We start from the raw sequence: 20233 nt of genomic DNA, 5'->3' as shown, positions 1-20233 counted from the left end.
AAGACCAAGAATAGATTGTTTCGGTGATCCGAAAATTGCACGAATTTTCTTCCATACAGTAGACGTGGGAGTAGTGCGTGAGATAGTGCTCACGTATTCCGTCCATGAATTCCTCTTAGCGTCCAAGAATACTCGACGGCACACCGCTCTAGCCCTGCGGTATAAATTTAGATGTTCTGTTGTAGGCCTACGATTAAATTTTCGTAGTGCCTGTCGTCGATTCCTAATAGCATATTTGCAATCATCGTTCCACCATGGAACGAAAGGACGTCTAGGATTACCCGATGTTTGTGTGATATATCTGTTGGCATTCTCAAGTATCATGGACGTAAAAGAAGAATATTGGTCGGGGATGTTCGCTTCATCGTCATACTGAGATTGGAATGCTTTATGGTATCCGTTCCAATCTGCCTTTTCAACAATCCATCTCCGTGGCCTTCTTTTAATCTCGCAGTCTACACCAAAACCAATAATAATTGGTCTATGATCACTGCCGTGAAAGTCATCACAAACAGACCAATTAAAATGAGGGAGCACATTCGGTGAGCATATGGAGAGATCAAGGTTAGATACGGTACCAGTTGATAAGGACATGAATGTGGGTGATCCATTATTCAGTAGGCAAAGGTCAAAGTCTTGTCTCAATCTGTTTATCATATTTCCTCGAGTGGAGCAGAAGGTTGAGCCCCAGGAAATATGATGGGCATTGAAGTCTCCTACTATTAACGATGGAGATGGTATTTGCGTGAGGAGATTTGAGACATCTAAAACATTGAACTCAGTGTTCGGTGAGAGATACAGATTGCAGATATGCAATTCGAAGGGAATAGAGACCTTTACTGCAATAGCAGGAATGACAGTGGTTAGTTGAATTCTTGTAGCAGACACCCCATTCTTCATAAAAATCGCTACTCCACCACTCTCCCTACTGTCTACTAGGCAGTCGTATCTCTCACAGAAGAATTAAGTTTCGGAAATTATATAAAAATTAGTTGTAGGTGATTCGGTTTTTCTTTTTTGTATTTTTTATTTTAAAGAACTCCGATGCCGTAGGGTCGGGTGGTTCTTCAACCATATCCTCCAGTAAATGAGGTGATGGTGGAGGAGATTTATTTGAATAGGATGCTGCAGTTAACATCCCAGAGGTGGTGGTTATGTGGGTTCCCTTTACAGGGAGCTTATTAGGTGGCTTACTGCCAGCTGTGATAGTCGCTACTCGTGCCGGTACGACTTTGGGAGCAGGAACTTTCGTGTGTATCACACTGTTGGATTCACTAACTGCGACGAAAGACGTTTTCTTCATCTTTGTCAGCTCTGAGATAGTGGCTGTAAGTGAAGCTACTTGATCAGAAAGCATCTGAACAAGTTTTTTAAGCTCATTGCAGGATCCGCACTGCTGATTATTAACATTTGTAGGAATTTGTTTAGATGTAGCGGTGGCAAAAGATCCATCTGGTTTAACCAGGTTCCGTGAATTATTTAACTTTTTGTATTCTCTTCGTGCGGCCGGGAAAGATAACTTTTGCTCCGTACAGATTTTGAGAATTCCCTTTTCTTCTTTAAAGATTGGGCAATCTCGGGAGCGGGCTGTATGTGGACCACTGCAGTTTGCGCATTTTTCACTTTCTTCGCAGTTAGTGTCATTGTGACCTTCTTTAGCACATCGAGCACAGATCTCAGTTTTTGTACAAGATGTTGTAGTGTGACCAAAACCTTGGCATCTGAAACATCGCCGTGGGTTGGGTATGAGTGATCGTACCCGAACCGAGAGGTAACCCACTTTAATCTTTTCTGGTGGAACAGGGAGATTAAATGTTAATATAAGAGACGGTGTCGGTTCTTCTGTTCCGTTCTGCCGTTTCATAATACGTTTCACTTCAACAACATCTTGGTGGCAAAGCTCGTCAACTATTTCATTGATATGTATATCTAAGAGGTCCCGACAAAAAATTACACCCCTGCTCGTATTTAAAGTTTTGTGGCTTTCAGCACTTATATTTATACCACCCATATTACGGAGACGTAAGATTGATCGACTCTGTTCGTCGTTGAATGTTTCAACCAGAATCGATCCGTCGCGTAATTTCCTGATGTTCTTCGGGGAGCCACTTGCACCTGCTACAGTTTTATTTATTAGGAAAGGTGAAACCTTTTGGAGGGAGCCACCTTCCTGACTATTTCGGAGAACAATGAATCGAATATTTTTAAGGTTCAAGTCTATAGATTTGTAGTTCTCTTCCATAGGACTTTTATCCTCGTCAGACAAAGCTGATCGAGGTCTCTTCGCAAGACTTAATTTGGTGGTTTTTTTCAGATGGACCACCAATCATCTTGGAATTTAATATAGGAACAGAAATTTTGGTCCCACGAGTGCCGGCGAAAAATGGACCACTCCAGCAGAGCGCACGCGTACTGGAGCTAGAGCTAAGTACAACTGGGTTCGCCCTGGTGCCCAGAGGACATCGTTCAAGACTCACTACGTAGAGCCATTCACCCATCGGCACGATTTGTTCCCACCTTGGGTTACGGTTGCGTTTCGTAAGATGTCGCAACACCACCGAGTGTTAATGTAAGAAATATCAGTGTAGGATGTTGTGTAATTGTGTAAGTGTGTATGTTGTAATTTATGTAGTGTTCTTGGTGTAGTATATGTGTATAATGTAAAGTGTTCTGCAGCTCACTGTATAGTGGGAAGAATAGCTGCAGAGGCTAGGCCCGTGGGGACGCCAACCCCCAAAGTCTTAAAGAATAAGACTCCCCGTCGGGGATTCAGAAGATGACCTCCGGTAAAACCCATCAGGGCTAGGTTCGGAGGGGGTGGCGTGGCGACCGGAATCGGTACATGACGGGATCTTCCCCTTCGAGATCAGTAAAAAGGGGTCAAAAGGTGATTGCGTAAATATTAAGCTCAGGACAAAAGGTTGAGAAACTTTGCTATTTATGGACTAAAATCATAAGCTGGAAGAAGGAAGGAAAACATCAAAAGTAGATTAGCATGAGCAAGCGTATTTTTTCTTAAAAATATAAAACCTGTTTAAAAACACATTTATTTGAAGGGCTGTATTTTATGACAGAAATTTATGGACAAAAGGGAAACCGCAGAGATAAACAACAGACACTTTTGTAATGTTGTGTTGAAGGAAATTTTAAAAACCGGTGTACTGATAAATTTTGAAATGAAGTAGTTTATTAAAAAAGTAGGAGAAATAAGAAACTTTTATTAATAGGTATTGACTGATTAGATGGAAAAAATTAGATCAATGATCATCTTACTTATACGGTTATATTGATTTATTAACGAAAGTAAATACGTATAAAGGAGTATATCTTTTTAAGAGGGAAAAATTAGATTTAACGAAGAAAGTAATTGAAGACAAAAAAGGAAATTGAACTAAAGAAACAGGTACAAAATAAAAACCAAGTGAATAATATACGGAAGTACTCGGACGACTGAAATCAAATAAAAAAGAATAATAAGTAAAATTTAACAATTGAATAACTTTTATAATATTCTATTAATAACGGATGTAATTTATGACTTATAAAATTATAAAACGCATAAATATAATTCTTTGAAAGACAATGAGTGCTTAATTATTCAATACCACTGTGTGACTGAAGATGAATCTTATTTAACAGGTTATTAAACTACGAAATTGTTAATACTATTTTTGTATTTATTATCAAGATAAAAACGGTAACTGAGCTATACATATATAAAATATTTTAAAAAGACTGAAAAAAGTGTACGAACGGTACCAAAATTCGTTCTATAAACAGTCAATGAAAACACTACGAGGTTGTTAAACTGTAAATTAAAATAGTCCGTAGCAGTAGAAAAAAAAAGATAGTTCAATTCCATGATTAATAACATTATAAGTTCACTAATAATGAAAGTATTCCGTAAGTGTTTTTATAAAAGATATCAGTTACGCTGTCTACTGGTTAACAGTTAGTGCACTGTACGACTCTATATCAAACCTTCACTGCATATACACTATTTCTCCAAACTTTCCGTATTCGAAATGCGTGATTTTTCCCTGTTATGATTTTAATCTGTTCTCACATAAATCCGTGTGAGATGGGCAACGTAGAAGGCAAATTTTTTCTATTACTCCTCTTATTTATAGACTCTATTCTCTCCTAAAACTATCGTCTTGGTTCTTAACATACGTTTCAGAAATTAATTTCTCTTCAGTTGAACTGCTTAAATTTTTACTCAAAGGCAAGATAAACTACCTAGAAAAGAAAAACATATTTTGAGATTAGGTTAAAACTAGAGAATATATTAAATCTAATGTACTTATCATCATTTTGTGATCAAATAACTACAGCAAGACAACAGTATTAGCTAGAAAATTTATTCGTTCATCATGAATGCAAGCTTGTTAATTGTTTTTTTCTTCTAGCGAATAGATAGAGTATCGATAGAAAAAAGATTCGTTTTAAGAAAATAAATATTTTCTATAAAATACTGAGATAATATGAAATGGGAAATGCAAAAATTATTATTTTAATCAGCAGGGTTATTCCTACAATTTTACTAAGTAATTTTATTAGGTTCCATTAGACCTAGATTTTATTTTGTTTGTATTGATTTTATTTTTATACATAGTTTGTATTAGATTTTATTATTGTACACATTGCTGAAGACAGTTTGAGTAAATATAGTACATACATTGTACGGTATATACTTGTTGAAATATATACTAATGCATTATATTCATATTAATAATTATTTTAATTAATAATTACTATTATTTATAACATGTTATTCTGTCAAAGAGAATAACCAATTTGCATATAATACAGTTTTATGAAATAGACCGTCTTCATCCAGTTAGTTTTCTCTGTTTATTTATCTACTAAAAATATAAATATTGTTATTTCATTACATAATGCAAGTATTTACAATGAAATGCATCTTGTATAATATTATTTTTTCACGAATAAAAATAATATTGCAATATTACGTTTTATATTACATAATTAATTTTAAATTGTGATTCTGTTCCATTTTTATGTACGTAAGTGCAAAACAGACACATATACATAATGAATAAAAAAAATAAAAGACCATCATTAAATAGAACAGCTGGTAGAATCAAAATCCATCATTCATTGCATACTATCTTAGAAATATATTTGGATAAAAGCAGTAGTAATTAATGAGTTAAATTTACATAAAATGATAAATTAAGAAATAGAATAAACTTGATGTTTTACGTTCAAAAGCAGTCCTCTCCATTACAACTTAATTTTAAAAAATTTGGGACTTAACTATACAAGTGACAAACACTTAATATTATAACTTATTATAGTTAACTATAAATGACAAACCACTTATTATATTACTTATCTTATCTTTTAATATTTTTAATAATATTCGTATCAATATCATTGTCACTTATAAATTAATTCTCATCCTAAAAAGAATCTTCAATCGAAAACAACATTTCTTGAATAACATTTGGGGAATAACTGGTAATTCCTTGAATAGCCAATTTATTCGTCAGTTGATAAATAAACATTGTGAAAATCTGCTGGATTTGGATCATAAAATTTGAGTTTTGTTTATTACAAATAAAAAAATATTTATCTTAAGTAACTAATTAATCAAGAAACAATAATGGAAAATCGAATTTAATCACTGAATATTAAAAACTTTCAAAATATTGTAATTTTTTCTTCAAAAGAATCTTTGCTTGCTAATTTATGCCAACTACGACTGTGATGTTACCATTGGCGCTGTTATCAATGATATACGCCTTAAAATGACTAGGAAATCTTTTAAATAAACAATCTAATTTATGATGTGATTATTCGATTCAAATGTTGTTTCTGTCAATTTTTGTGTATTTGTAAGTTCTAAGAGGTGATATTAAACTTTTTATTCTTTTATTATGATGGTTGTTTTATGTTTTTATTTTGTTAATTGTATTTGTTTGATAAGTGAATGTGTCCTTGTAATGCGTGCATCCTTGAGTGTATCCTTCAGTTTGTGATTAAATGTTTGCCCAAGCAATTCGATAAAGGATGATCCTGTTTAATACAGTCTATTTAAACAATATGTTGGCTATTAAAAACAAGAAGTACCAATCAATTAGATAGAAATTGGGAAATTAAAATTCTGTTCAACCTTATTTAAATGAGATTTTTAGGTAGTATCTGCAATTTCTTTGTTAAGTTAGCAAATAATGTTACCAAAATATTTTTTCTTTAATTTTATTACGAATAGATATTGTTGCGACGTCGATGGGACGCCGTTTGTCAACAGCGTTGCGCTAGATTTTAGAGGGGGGTGGATTGTATGTGTTCATAGGTGATGAATGAAGACAACAACTTGTTGATTACTGAAGTATTGTTTAATTGTATGCCGTCTTGGCGGTTTAAAAGAATTTTGTAACATAAACACTTGTAACTTATAACTTAACTTTAAAGGTAGCAAACAAAGCTAAATAAAACTTAAAATAATGTTCATCCGAACAAGAATTGAGAGAGTCCATCCGGATACGACCACCTTGAGTTAGGTATGAGTGCAGACTGGTTTAGGAGACGTTACGTATAGTGATCGAGGGAGCAGCTTATGACGTAGAGTGGCGTGATGGTCTGGTGACCATAGTATGCTGTGGGCACCCTAGCCACCGCTAGGTTTCAGCACCCGACGGCAAGAGGGGTGAAAACGTAATAGATGTAAAAAAAAAAATCAAATGTAAGGATAAAAAACGAATAATTTTAAGAATAAAAAACGGAATATTTAAAGATAGGCAAAATTCATAAATACATAAAAGCAGAATTACTTCGAGTTTCAAAATAAAATCTTATAAGTGAAGAAGAGGTTGTCGGATGTGCTTTAAACGTGAAATAATTCTTAAAAAGATGAGTGGTTAAAAGATGAATTTCACAAAGTTTTTAAAATGTATGTTGCGTATTTTCTCCAGCTTATTATCTCTACTCATAAGCCTTTGTAAACATACATGTCTGGATTATATTTGTATACTTAGGCGTTTTAAAAGTAAATTTTTTAGTTGTATAACTGTTTGTTATGAGTCTGTTTTTTCTTGTGACTTTGTTTGACTACTTCTTTAGTAATTATTTCGCAAATGTTAAAATTTATCTGCTGTTATAGAATTTTTTGTGTTTTTATATGAAATTCTAATGTACATGTGATTTTATTTTATGAATATTTAATTTAATTTAATATAAAACATATAATATTGTTATTTTTAAATGAGAATCTTCTAATTTACTTTTCTGGATATTAAAACAGATGTAAATAAACATATACAAAATTTCCCAAGGGATGTACGAGTAATCTGATTCTTCAAAGAACACTTTTTGAGACTTGAAATTTGGCAAAATTAAAAGCAAGTACATTTTTTACCAAAATGTTAATCAAAATGTATAATATAAAAATAATAATACAGCACATCAACACTATTTAAAGTTTGTTAAATTTATATAATTATACCAGAAACGCAAGAAGAGTTTATGATCAAAGTAAAGGAAAATACGGTAAATAATATTTATGCTACAAGAACAGAAGACTAAACTGAGAATAATACAGTCTGCATTGAATAAACATTACGTTCACAAATAAAAAATTACAGGAATTCAAACACATAATTAACGTACAGCACGAAAACATAGCACGATCAGTTTTAAACGTGAAATAATTCTTAAAAAGATGAGTGGTTAAAAGATGAATTTCACAAAGTTTTTAAAATGTATGTTGCGTATTTTCTCCAGCTTATTATCTCTACTCATAAGCCTTTGTAAACATACATGTCTGGATTATATTTGTATACTTAGGCGTTTTAAAAGTAAATTTTTTAGTTGTATAACTGTTTGTTATGAGTCTGTTTTTTCTTGTGACTTTGTTTGACTACTTCTTTAGTAATTATTTCGCAAATGTTAAAATTTATCTGCTGTTATAGAATTTTTTGTGTTTTTATATGAAATTCTAATGTACATGTGATTTTATTTTATGAATATTTAATTTAATTTAATATAAAACATATAATATTGTTATTTTTAAATGAGAATCTTCTAATTTACTTTTCTGGATATTAAAACAGATGTAAATAAACATATACAAAATTTCCCAAGGGATGTACGAGTAATCTGATTCTTCAAAGAACACTTTTTGAGACTTGAAATTTGGCAAAATTAAAAGCAAGTACATTTTTTACCAAAATGTTAATCAAAATGTATAATATAAAAATAATAATACAGCACATCAACACTATTTAAAGTTTGTTAAATTTATATAATTATACCAGAAACGCAAGAAGAGTTTATGATCAAAGTAAAGGAAAATACGGTAAATAATATTTATGCTACAAGAACAGAAGACTAAACTGAGAATAATACAGTCTGCATTGAATAAACATTACGTTCACAAATAAAAAATTACAGGAATTCAAACACATAATTAACGTACAGCACGAAAACATAGCACGATCAGTTTTACCGAGTACAGCATTTTACTTAAACATAATCTATTTTAGTTTTTATATATTATATCCGACAATACAGAAACAGCTGCGAACAGTAAGTAAAAATTAAATAAAGTCATTAGATAACCTAAATCATATAAAGACCTTAACCTGACTATAAATTGATAACAAAAAAAAAATGTACAGAGCACAACCGAAGCTAACACACTCAACGCACGAAGAGAACTGCTCGACAAACAGCTGACATGGTCATTCCCTGAACAGAATTGTAATAATAAATAATCTTGTGTTATGTCGATGGTATGTTGTTTATAACACCGTTCACTGATTTGTTGACAAATTCTATCCCGTTATTGCGAGATCGACAAAACTGTTGGTTCTCGAACAACGTTGTTCGAGGCATTTACATCGGTGGCATCCCGACCGAGGCCTGGCTGATGGCTGTGAGATGTAATCAGTTAGAGGGTCCAAAGACGACCTCCGGTAAAGCTTCTCAGGGTTCGGAACGGAGGGGGTGGTGTGGCGACTGGTAACGTCACAAAGTGGGTGTCTTCTTCTACGAGGTTGGGATGTCGGAACTTTTCTTTTTAAAAATCTTGCAGTTGGATGGATCGCCCCAAATTTAAATAAATTATATTTACACATATTTTTAATACGTTAAATCTTATGTGATACTGCATCTTTAAATATAATTTTGTAGTTTGGTTTTTTTTTTCTTTTGTACCGAAGTTTTATATAATTATTTTCATTGCTGTATTATCTGATGGTTTTTACATACATTAATTATAGAGAAAAACCCAGACTAATTGTTCTGGAAAAACAAAGTAAAATTTAAACTATTAAAAATATTCTCTTTTGAGGGTGCCCTTCATTTACAAAAGTGTACGAAAATTTTGAAGCCTCTTGCTCCTCCTAAACACATTAACTCCCTTCAATAACTATATTTAAAATATGACGAGTTTTAAACTTAATTGTTCAAAAAGAAAAAAATCTCGTTAATATGAAATATTGTATAAATTTAAACAATGCAAAAGTTATGTAATTAAAAAATGGAATAGAACAACCTTCAAAAAACAATGCCCAGTGCTAATACTAAGTGATGGAGATAAATGCTAGTTTTTTTCTTAAGTACGTAAAAATTTATAGAATTGATGAGAAAAAAGTGATTTTGCATGATACATACCTGCTGACGACTTATTTTCTGCTATCAATATCGTTTTCGTGCAGGATTAAACAAATCATTAACCATCTGGTAAAATGTAATGTTCTTATAATTTACTATATTAAAATCTTCAAATAAAACCGGGTAAGATATTTTATCAAATCCTGATTTAAGAGAATATTGGTGACCGATTAGTAAATGTAAAGAATAATAATCTTTCCAGTTTTCCCAAGAATTCATGAATAAATTATGAATTTTATCGTAAATTCCAAAATACTCTTCAACACGATGTACCAAATACGGTTTGCGATTTAATATTTCTTTGGTGGGTTTGACTGCAGCATTATACAGCCAATTGTCTGGATCGTAGCCGTTCATGTAAGATATTAAATATTCTTTTAAAAACCTTGCATCTTTGTGTGCGATCATAATTTGATTGCCCATAGTTCTACCGTATTTCCAACCGACTACCATTTCAAATCGTCTGAAGTCATTTAAATCTTTAACAAGGTACATATCATTATCTAAATAAATGCCACCGAATTCCATAAGGATTTTAATTCTCATTAAATCGCTTCCGTGGTATACGCGCCACTTTTCTTTGATCGGAACATTGAATATTTCTTTAGGTAGTAGTATTGGTCTTACGATTAAAACGTTATTTATTCCTTTTATGTTTTTTATTATATCCCAGTATTTACCGTAAAATTCCTCAACGTTAGTGTGTATGTATAATAATTCTGGTCTTTGTCTTTTATAAGCTGCCAGAATGCATATCATTTCAACAAAGCTAAACTTTCTTTGATTAAATTTAATGAAATGTATTATGTTGGGTACGACATAACATCCGCTTTCAGTTCCTGTATTGTTATCAAAACCTTCAAAATCAATTTGTCTCAGCCACAATGGTAACAGTATATCGTTATTAAATTTATTTATTTCAATTTCGGTTATCTTTGCATTGTTCCGTAACTGATAATTTATTGCGTACATAATAAAAATAATCGCTATTAATATTACAAAAATATAAGTTCTGCACGTAGGTCTTAAAAATCTGATGTAATACGATCTGTGGAACATTTTTTGAGTTTATTCTTTAATAAAATGATTATTTTTTCAGCTGAAAATCCAAACATTCTGTAACATAATTAAAAGTTTATATTTTAATTATAAAAGAATGAAAAAAAATTGCATTATAATTAAAAAATAACATACAAATAACATGAAATGAACTAAGGTATCGTAATAGAAAAGAAAACTTCTATTCAAGCAAGAGAATCCATTCTGTTGTAAACTGATGATTACAACTCAAGCTTGGCTTAATTTGATCACTTTTGAAGGAAAAACAGGTACTAGGTTACATAGAAGAAAGTTCAGTAGCCAGAGGAAGTATTTCAAAAAAGAGAAAAAAACATTAAAAGGGGATAAAACATCTTAATTTATGTATTTTTTTAAACTTATATGAATAGAATTTTTTCAAATAAACCGTTAGGTATGTTACATTTTCATTGTATCTAGTTAACTAGATTTAATGAGTTTATTAGTGAAAAATATTTCGTTTTTAGACAAAAAGTGTAAAGCAAAATGATAGAAGGAAAATTAAAATTTATTCATCATTTACAAAATTTAAATTCACAAAACAGTTAAAAATAAATTAATCGCTTTAGCCCGGATAATTATACACTCTTTTAGTTACAAAATTAGGCATGCATTGGGTTGCATCAAAAGAGTGTCATTTGAATAAACATAAGTAAAATTAATATTCACAAAATAAACATCAAAATTAATGAAAAATAAATTACATTCACGTATTATGTTTTATAAAAACTTTGAATGCTGCCCTTTTAATTTACATTTGTTTATACGTGTTTAATAATGCCTACAGCATTAAGATTAAATGTGATTGTAACCTATGTAATGGAAAATTTCATTTGGTTCGATAAGTTCAAATATTCGGAAAATCGTGTAATAGATAATTAAGGTAAAACAAAGCATGACTAACTACAATTTTGTTTAGAAGTCTGTATTTTTGTTCTGTACTTTGTAGCATATTTTATATTATTTTATACTAGCTGAAATACACGTTCTTCGTGCAGGCAGATTAGCTGCCTCTTTGTAGCTTATGAAAACCTTTATAACATAAAATCACTATGTGACTGTCAAGTCGATTTGAAATCCAGTCTGTGATTGGAGAGTACTGACGACAATCTAATATTAAATGCTTCCCATGATGTTTTGTTAAACGCGTCCAACACTTACATATTATAAACTGGAAATAAGAAACCTCGTTTTTTTAATTTAGCCCTTTAGGAGTTGTTAATGAAAATAAAATTTCTCTTTTTACTTTTTTTGAGACAAAAACTTCAGTGAAGGTTTGCTTACTCATAAATATATATATATACGTTTCATTTTAATGTTTTGTATTAAAAAATATAATATTAAATATATTTATTTGAAATTTCATATACACAAATATATATGTGTATATACAGCATATATATCGTATATGTAAAATATTTTTATTATAATATATAGACCTATCTATATATTGTCGCATGGTGGTTACGTGCGGCTCGCCGCGATTATAAACAACCTCTCAATGTTGTTGACAATTTATGTTTATAAAATTATAGTTTATTGGTATAAAATGTTTATATAATTATAGTTATTAGTAATTTGCCTGTTTACAACCAGGCAAATTAATAATAATAAAAGTAATGATAAATACAATGATAATGATGATGGTGGTGATGATGATGATGGTGATGGTGTAGGTGGTGGTGTTGGTGGTGGTGGTGATGGTGATGGTGATGGTGATGATGATGATGATGGTGATAATAAATTGTCAACAAATTATACAAGCACCTGGAAACCAACAAATCCTCCATTTAGAGCAGAAGGGATGTGCAAAAGCCGCGAGGGGGAGCAAAGAACAAATTTTCGTAGATACGGTAACACGCAACAAGCCCGATACACTAAAAGAAATCTGTGGATGGCCTTTATAGACTATAAAAAGGCATTCCATAGTGTGCCACACTCGTGGCCTACGAAGATCTTAGAAACCTATCAAGTTGATGAAAAGAGGATTAGGTTCATGAGGCATGCAATGAGTGCTTGGACCACGATTCTAATTGCAAACAGTGAAACAAGAAAAATACAAACAGGACCCATAAATGTAAGTAGAGGAATATTTCAAGGCGACGCTTTGAGTCCACTCTGGTTCTGTATGGCTATCAATCCGCTCTCAAGCATGTTAAAGGAAGCAAGATACCGTTACAATATAAAATCGCGAGCAGGAGATTACAAACTGGCATACCTATTCTATATGGATGATTTAAAGATTTATGGAGGGACTGAACATCGGATGCCGCAGCTGCTCAAACTTGTCGAAATGTTCAGTGAAGACATTAAAATGGAGGTAGGAATAAGTAAATGCAAGATAAACGCCATTGTGAAGGGATAGTTCCGCCAGGCGCAGAATTACGACCTGCAGGCCCAGCGTAGCATAGAGGCAATGAAACAAGAGGACGTGTACAAGTACCTAGGATGCGATCAAACGATAAAATTGGAGCATAAAATCATTAACGAAAAACTTAAGAAAACGTATGAAAAGAGATTAAAATTAATTTTAAATTCGGAACTTAATGGGGGAAATAAAGTGAAGGCAGTGAACACATATGAAGTACCAGTACTCACGTATGCGCTAGGTATAATAAAATACAGTGAAGCAGAGTTGATGAGTTGAACAGACTCACTAGAAAAATATTCTACCAAGGAAAGTCCCACCACATCCCCTCGTCAAAAGAAAGATTCACACCCCCGAGAAAGGAAGGTGGAAGAGGTGTACTCGATATTAAAAATCTATGCTACGGCCAGAACGAAAACTTAAGGTATTACTTCCATAGCAGGCATTACCCCTTATATCAAGCCATCGTAGCGGCAGACAAAAACTATACGCCATTGAACCTAGCCAACAGAACTAACAACGTAGAACACAAGAAAGAGACCAATGCAGATAAAATTCTAGATTGGGGAAGAAAACAGCTGCATGGGAGATATAGGCACCGTCTAGAGCAGGAAGGAGTCGACAAAGAAGCTTCAAATAATTGGCTTATGCAGGGAAAGTTACATTCTGAGACGGAGGGGTTTATATGTAGCATACAAGATCAAGAAGTAGCAACGAGAAATTTTAAGAGATTTATTCTTAGATATCAACAGCTGTGAAAGTGTGGGATAATATAAATAGATGATCTATAAATAGTCAGGGTAAGACCAACTAAAAAGACGTTTTATTAGAACCAGTCTGGGAGACATAACGGCGTCAGTCTCGCAAGGGCAGTTCTATGAGGAGTTCAGCAAGGAGAGGCTGCGAGTTGTGTGGGCTCGGCGGAGTTCTGCGAACCACTCCAGCGAGACGTTATGGCGTCGGTCCAGCGAGGAGAATCACAGGTGTGTCTGCGAGACGAGAATGCGAGACGTCAGTCTAGCGAGGAGAATCTTGAATCCAATTCGATACGAGTAAGATGACGCCACGAGTAATTTCAGTAAATAAGAAATACTATCGCTGAGTACAGTAAAACTATACGTGTATAAGTGAAAGTAATAATGCAATAAACTAATAAACTTCATTCATAAACTGTTAGGGTAGACAGCAGAGGTATTTGCAAGTGAACTTTATACGATTGTTAGTTAATATACGACTGATTAAAAAGGGTTAAGACTAGCGGTTTCTTTTGTTAATGGGTCTGGATTCTATTTTTCTATTTATCTACCTGTAATAAATTCCGAACGATTATTTATTTTAAACTCTGTGGTGTGTAATCTGTATTTATTATTTACTATTTATATTTATCACTATTTGATGTGTAATATTATTGCTATTCTTGTTGATTACGTTATGTATTATGCTATGTTTTTACAACACGTTTACTGTTTTGGTTATGTTATGTATTATGCTGTGTATTAATTAATTGTTTTGTTTGTTATTGACAGTAACATTATTATCGTTTACTACTGCTTATTAATACTATTATTCTGATTATTATTGTGGTTGTAATTAGTATATTAATATTTGTGTTTATTGTTTTCTTATTGTCACTTATAATCATTATTGTATTTATCACGAATGCTATTATTATTATTGATTTGTCTGGCTGCAATTATGAACATTTTAAACCAATAAACTGTAATTATATAAACATTTTAAATTGTCAACCTCTCAATATCCTTATCGAGCCGCGAAACACGCGATAGTATTATTTTGTATTTCATTGTTAATTTTAGTTTACTGTGACTCACATGTTCTTGATTTTTCTACAGTGAGGTGAACGTCTCACAATGTGAAAACAGTAAGACATAGTTAAATCGAATTATAGAAACAAATTACATTGCTTTTTTGTCATTGAAACTACCATATTTACCTTAAAGTAATACCCGGCTTTATTACTTTAAAATATTGTTTTAACCTATTAAATATGTATGTTTTACTAGTATTAAAGATTCATTCAGTTAATACGCTGTGTACGAGTAGATAAGGAATCGAGCTGGAATAAACGTGTTACAGTGGAATAAACTCTTTATCTCTTACAATTCCTTTACCGTTGATTTATAAACAGATCAGTAAATTGATCCTAAATTCTCTGTCTTCCTAAATTTACTTATGTAAACATAAACGTGTTTTCCTAACATCGTATTTCTTTTAAGCTTCCTTATATCCATTGTACCACAGAGATTATAACAAACTATATGCAGCGTAAAATAAAGGAATGTCGTCCTGAGACTGTACAAGACTACACTTCATTTTCATTCATATAATCTCCTCATTCATCCTCTGAGGTAATACCTTACGGTGGTTCCGGAGGCTAAACAAAAAGCGTAAGAGAGGTATATAAGCACTTGAGCGCGTCTGTGTTGGCATACAAACATTTAGTATTGGCTTCAAAAACCAAACTAAACAAGAAAGAATAAAAAAGAGGTTTTACTTGCAAGGTGAAGTGTGAAAAAGAAAGGAAGTGTCTTTGAAGTAAGTAGTAGTAACCTAATAGCAGTCTACTTTGAAGTAAGTAGTGTCAGGTGAAGTAAACTGTTGGAATCGATCGGTGATAAAATTTTGGTGTTTTGAAATCTGTTACATACTAATCTGAAACTGTTCTGCTATTTATAGATTGAAATTAGAGCAGCGAAAAGGAACTTTGTTTGGTTTATGTTTTTTAATGATGCAATTAGGAGGATTTTATGTTTTTACTTTGTTAGGAAAACAATGTAAAACGAAGTATATTTTTAAACTGGATGACTCAAAGTATAAATTTTGAAGGTACCGTTTAAATAGGAAATATAAAATCTAATAGAATACGGTAGAAAAGAACAGAAATCATACGAATTAAATGAAAAAGTCTTATTTAGATTATGTATTATAAATTTAATTAACTTAACGAAATAATTAATTTATAATAGTGTAAGGATAAAAAAAAATATGCAAATATCTTCTAGTAAGCATACATAGGACCTAAACACGTTATCGGAGAAAAAAGTTAGGTAAAAGTTAAAAAATCTCTTGGAACAAATTTAAAACTTTTTTAATTTCTTTCTTTCAATTTCATTTCTATCAAATCGTTGCGTACTGAATTAAGTAAGTTGGGGATTGTAAACCCTAACACTTATTATTTCCATACAAATTATTATAATTTTTTGTTATGCGTTTTGTACAACACAAAACCTTATTTTTAGTCATTTGAAAACAAAGCCGTTTCTCAAAATAAAAATAAAATAAGTAAACAGATTTTGATATGTTAAGATGTGGAGAGCGTTGAATGCTAAGAGAGAAAGCTATTAATCCTTTTTATTAATAATACTTTGTTTATAATTAAGAAAACAATTCACTTGATAAAAAAAAAAAATTGTTGGGGTAACCTAGAAGTAAATTATAAATTGTAAAAAAAAAAAAAAAAAAAAAAAAAAAAAAATAGTACCTTGCTACTAGACTAGATTTATATGAGTATTCGTTTATGTACGTGTACTTTTAACATTCCTATAAAAATCTCCCGATTTGAGGAAAAGTACTAAGCCCATGGATCTGTTATATTTTTATTTTCAGATTATCCTGAAGTATGATAGTCTATATACTTGTAACAGATTTACAGTAAGTTTTAGATTTCCCAACGATATATTTATTTGTAATTATTTGTCTCGGCCGGCCTCCGTAGTGCGAGTGGTAGCGTCTCGGTCTTTCATCCGGAGGTCCCGGTCATGCATAGCATTTTCACGCGCTACAGAAATTGTCATTCATCTCATCGTCTAGTAAGTAATACCGAACGATGGTCCGGAGGTTAAAAAAAACAAAAAAATAATTATTATCTTGGAGATAATCAGACTAATTAGATTCCAATAAACGTAATATATACAGGTATAAGCTGATTTATTTAAAACTACCGGTGTATGTGAAATTTGATTTGAACCTGGGACTCGCAACACAGAACTGTAGAATGAATATTGAATGAACACAGAATTATAGTACTGTAATGTTGCAAAACTCAATCAGAATATGTGTTTTTTGAAGAAACATTAAAATCCTATGAGTTATATAAGTTTAAAAAAATATTACTTACATTATTCTTTGTAGCAAATTAACAAAATTCTGGAAAAGGTCGGTTCATTAGGAAACATACATACAGTTATGAGATTACACAGATATTTTATCAGTTATCGATAACTCTTTATCACCAGATGATAAGTAATATTTATTATTATTCTTATCAATTATACGATGAAGTACAAAAAAAAGAGATTTAAACATTATCTTTAGAAATAGAATACATATACTCGAATGTTGAATAATATTTTAATTTATTACTTGGAGTCTTCTCAAGTAACTTGGTTTTTTCGTTGTTTTCATCAAAATATTTCGGTAGAATGAAATTTTCAATTTTAAATAAAAATATTAGTAATAAAAATGTCCAGAAAGTCTACTTAAACCTACAATCTCTTGCAATGCAGAAGAGATTATAGTAAATGATCATTGCGATCATTTTACGCTTATTCACGTTTAATTTGTAATTGCTGTAAGATGTATACGTCCTGCCGACCGGAATTCGTGTGATTCAGGTTTTTAATTTTATTCATTTTGATATTCTACACTCCAAACACAATTATGTGTGTTTCGTGAAAGATTTCTCATACGAAATAATGCTTAGAGGAAAACTGTAATCAGGATTTTGCAGGTTCCTAATGATTTTTTCTCTAGTTTTTTGTTCATTGGTTAAGTACAGTGTATAAAGTATACAGAAATAGAATACTATTCCTTTAAATCATCTACCACTTCGTATGATCTCCTATACCTTACTATCACAGAACTTTCCAGCTCATCTTTCATTATAAAATAATCATTATAATACGTTTCATACTAATCGTGAGTTTAATTTGTTTAAGACCTAAAAACAGATGGATATCCGTGTCGCTCGACCACTTGGATTTGTCCTAAGTGAATTATGGTGAAAAATTGTGCAGGAACAAAAACGAAAAGTCTGACCAGAACATATGTGAAGGCAAAAGAAAAAAAATATGCAGATTTGTAATTAGAAGTTTAAAAGGTGAACAATTTAAGCACTACTTTCTTGTTAATGAGGAAGATTTTGGATATATTTAGAACGAAATTCAAACAACTGCAGACAGTATTACCGAATTCATTTTGCAGGGGGAACTTGACGCAAGTTTCAACCTGTTGACAACAGAAGCCTTCTTGATTCCGGTCAGTTTGGTCTGACAAATCCGGGCAATAAGTGGTGTAGCCTTTTTCATTGGAAACTGAGCTACTGGATTTGCAACTAAAGTCCACTTTAGTCAGGTCAGTCAAATTAAAATCTGGTAATCCTCATCTTAATTCTTGTAAAAAAATTCAAATTACTAAATACTGGGCAATATTAAATATAACAATATTAAAATAACAAAACACACAATCAAGTACAAAGTAAAGAAGTTTTTTTTTTGGTTTCTACCTTTTAAAAATGTTATTATAGTAGTTTGTTGCTAGCTCTCTGATCGAGTAGTAAGATAGAATGACATTTTTCCATAAGTAAGTTCTACGGGAACAAACACACTTCAGGAAATTTAAACTACCTACGTAGATTAGTAGGTCAGAGGATCCATATACTGAAGTTAACAAAACATCTCTTTTATAATTACATTTTTACATTACTCTTAGGAAGAAAGATTATTAAGGTAGGTACAGTTGTGTTCCATTAATTTTAATATTATCTTCTATAGAGAATGGGCAAAACCACAACACACAAGTCACAGAAACGAATATGTAGAAATATAATGAGGTATTTGTATTACACATGATCCATTTTATGATGAGTTAGAGCGTTGAATATCTGTACCTAAAAAAAATAATATATACATATACACACATAAGTATATATCTATATAATACGGTTACTAGTTGATAATATTAGGATATTTTAATGCACATTTATAACGAAACAGTGATAACAATAATGAGAGCTGTAATTTTTTATCTTTTGTGGTTTTTATAATTAATTGCGTATAATTTATAGACATGACCTACAATTTATTAACTGTTGTTATGGGAGTCGTTAGCGTACAGATGATAATGCGGTTTTAAAAATAATTACATAATTATTGTAACAAAGTAGTAATGTGTAACATTTTTCCCGATAAGCGGTGTGTAGTATCGATTAGAAGCTAAACCTTTTAATAAAAAATCAAATTAATTTTATAAAAATCAATAGTTATTTTTAAACACGTAATGTATCGATTTATTTAAACAGACTTCATGGATTTACTACATTGTAGCTTAAGTACCCATTTCTGCACAGGCACTACTATATTTTTATGCACCCTCTTATTAATTTATTTATCTTTCCAAGTTAAGTAAACATTTATTTCTTACAGCTGAAAAAAAAAATTGTATCGATTATACAAACGCCTTGATTAAAACTTCAGAAATTTGCTTCATTATGCGATGTTTAATGGATCTTAAAAATCGATCGGTGAACGGAATGTATCAATCGGCTATCCGATTTTGTCCTTCACGTGCTTATTCTGTAAAATGAGTCCAATACTTTTCAGATATAAATTAGAAAAATAAATAATAAACTACTTTTTTCAAATCTTAGTAGTGGTTTTAAAAGAATTTTAAAATCCTGAACACATTTTTATCTAATAAATACTGAAATACATTTTTACTTAATTCATAGGAATTAAGAAATTCATTCTTAATCTCTTTCACCCTTATTAGTTATTGTGTATTAAATTATTGCGCAGACACAGTATTCTCACCCTTTGCCTGCCTCCTAATCCTACTTCTCTTTTCCCATGCAATTTCTTTCTATCATTGTTTGTTTGTGGTTGCCGAGTTCATAATGACTCCAAATTAATTTCACGTACGTTTTCCCTAATTTTAGTACATAATGCATCTTCGAAGTCAAAAAAATAAACTTTGATGATTACATTAGTAATTCTGTTGCTTATGGAATTGTAACAAATCTTTTACCGATGGATTCGAAACAAATAATCAAATGTAAAGTAAATATTTTGGATCTTTTGGAGCAAGTTTTCTTCATAGATTTCAGTGTTTTATCTCGCCTAGATCAAG

The 20233-nt window shown here is 31.5% G+C and overlaps 1 long non-coding RNA gene across 1 annotated transcript; it reads right to left on the bottom strand.

Moving 5' to 3' along the window:
* Positions 1 to 3656: 3656 nt before the first annotated feature.
* On the bottom strand, positions 3657 to 17299 carry LOC142318256 (uncharacterized). Its single transcript, XR_012754862.1, has 3 exons — positions 17226 to 17299; positions 9643 to 10758; positions 3657 to 4239 (listed from the first exon to the last, which is right to left on the bottom strand). It is a non-coding gene; the product is annotated as an uncharacterized LOC142318256 (long non-coding RNA).
* Between the last annotated feature and the right edge of the window lie 2934 nt (positions 17300 to 20233).

This window comes from Lycorma delicatula, chromosome 1 (assembly GCF_047948215.1).
Source record: "Lycorma delicatula isolate Av1 chromosome 1, ASM4794821v1, whole genome shotgun sequence".
Classification (NCBI taxonomy): Eukaryota; Metazoa; Arthropoda; class Insecta; order Hemiptera; family Fulgoridae; genus Lycorma; species Lycorma delicatula.
Note: the sequence above shows the minus strand (reverse complement) of the source record. Positions and strands in the feature narration are given on the sequence as shown.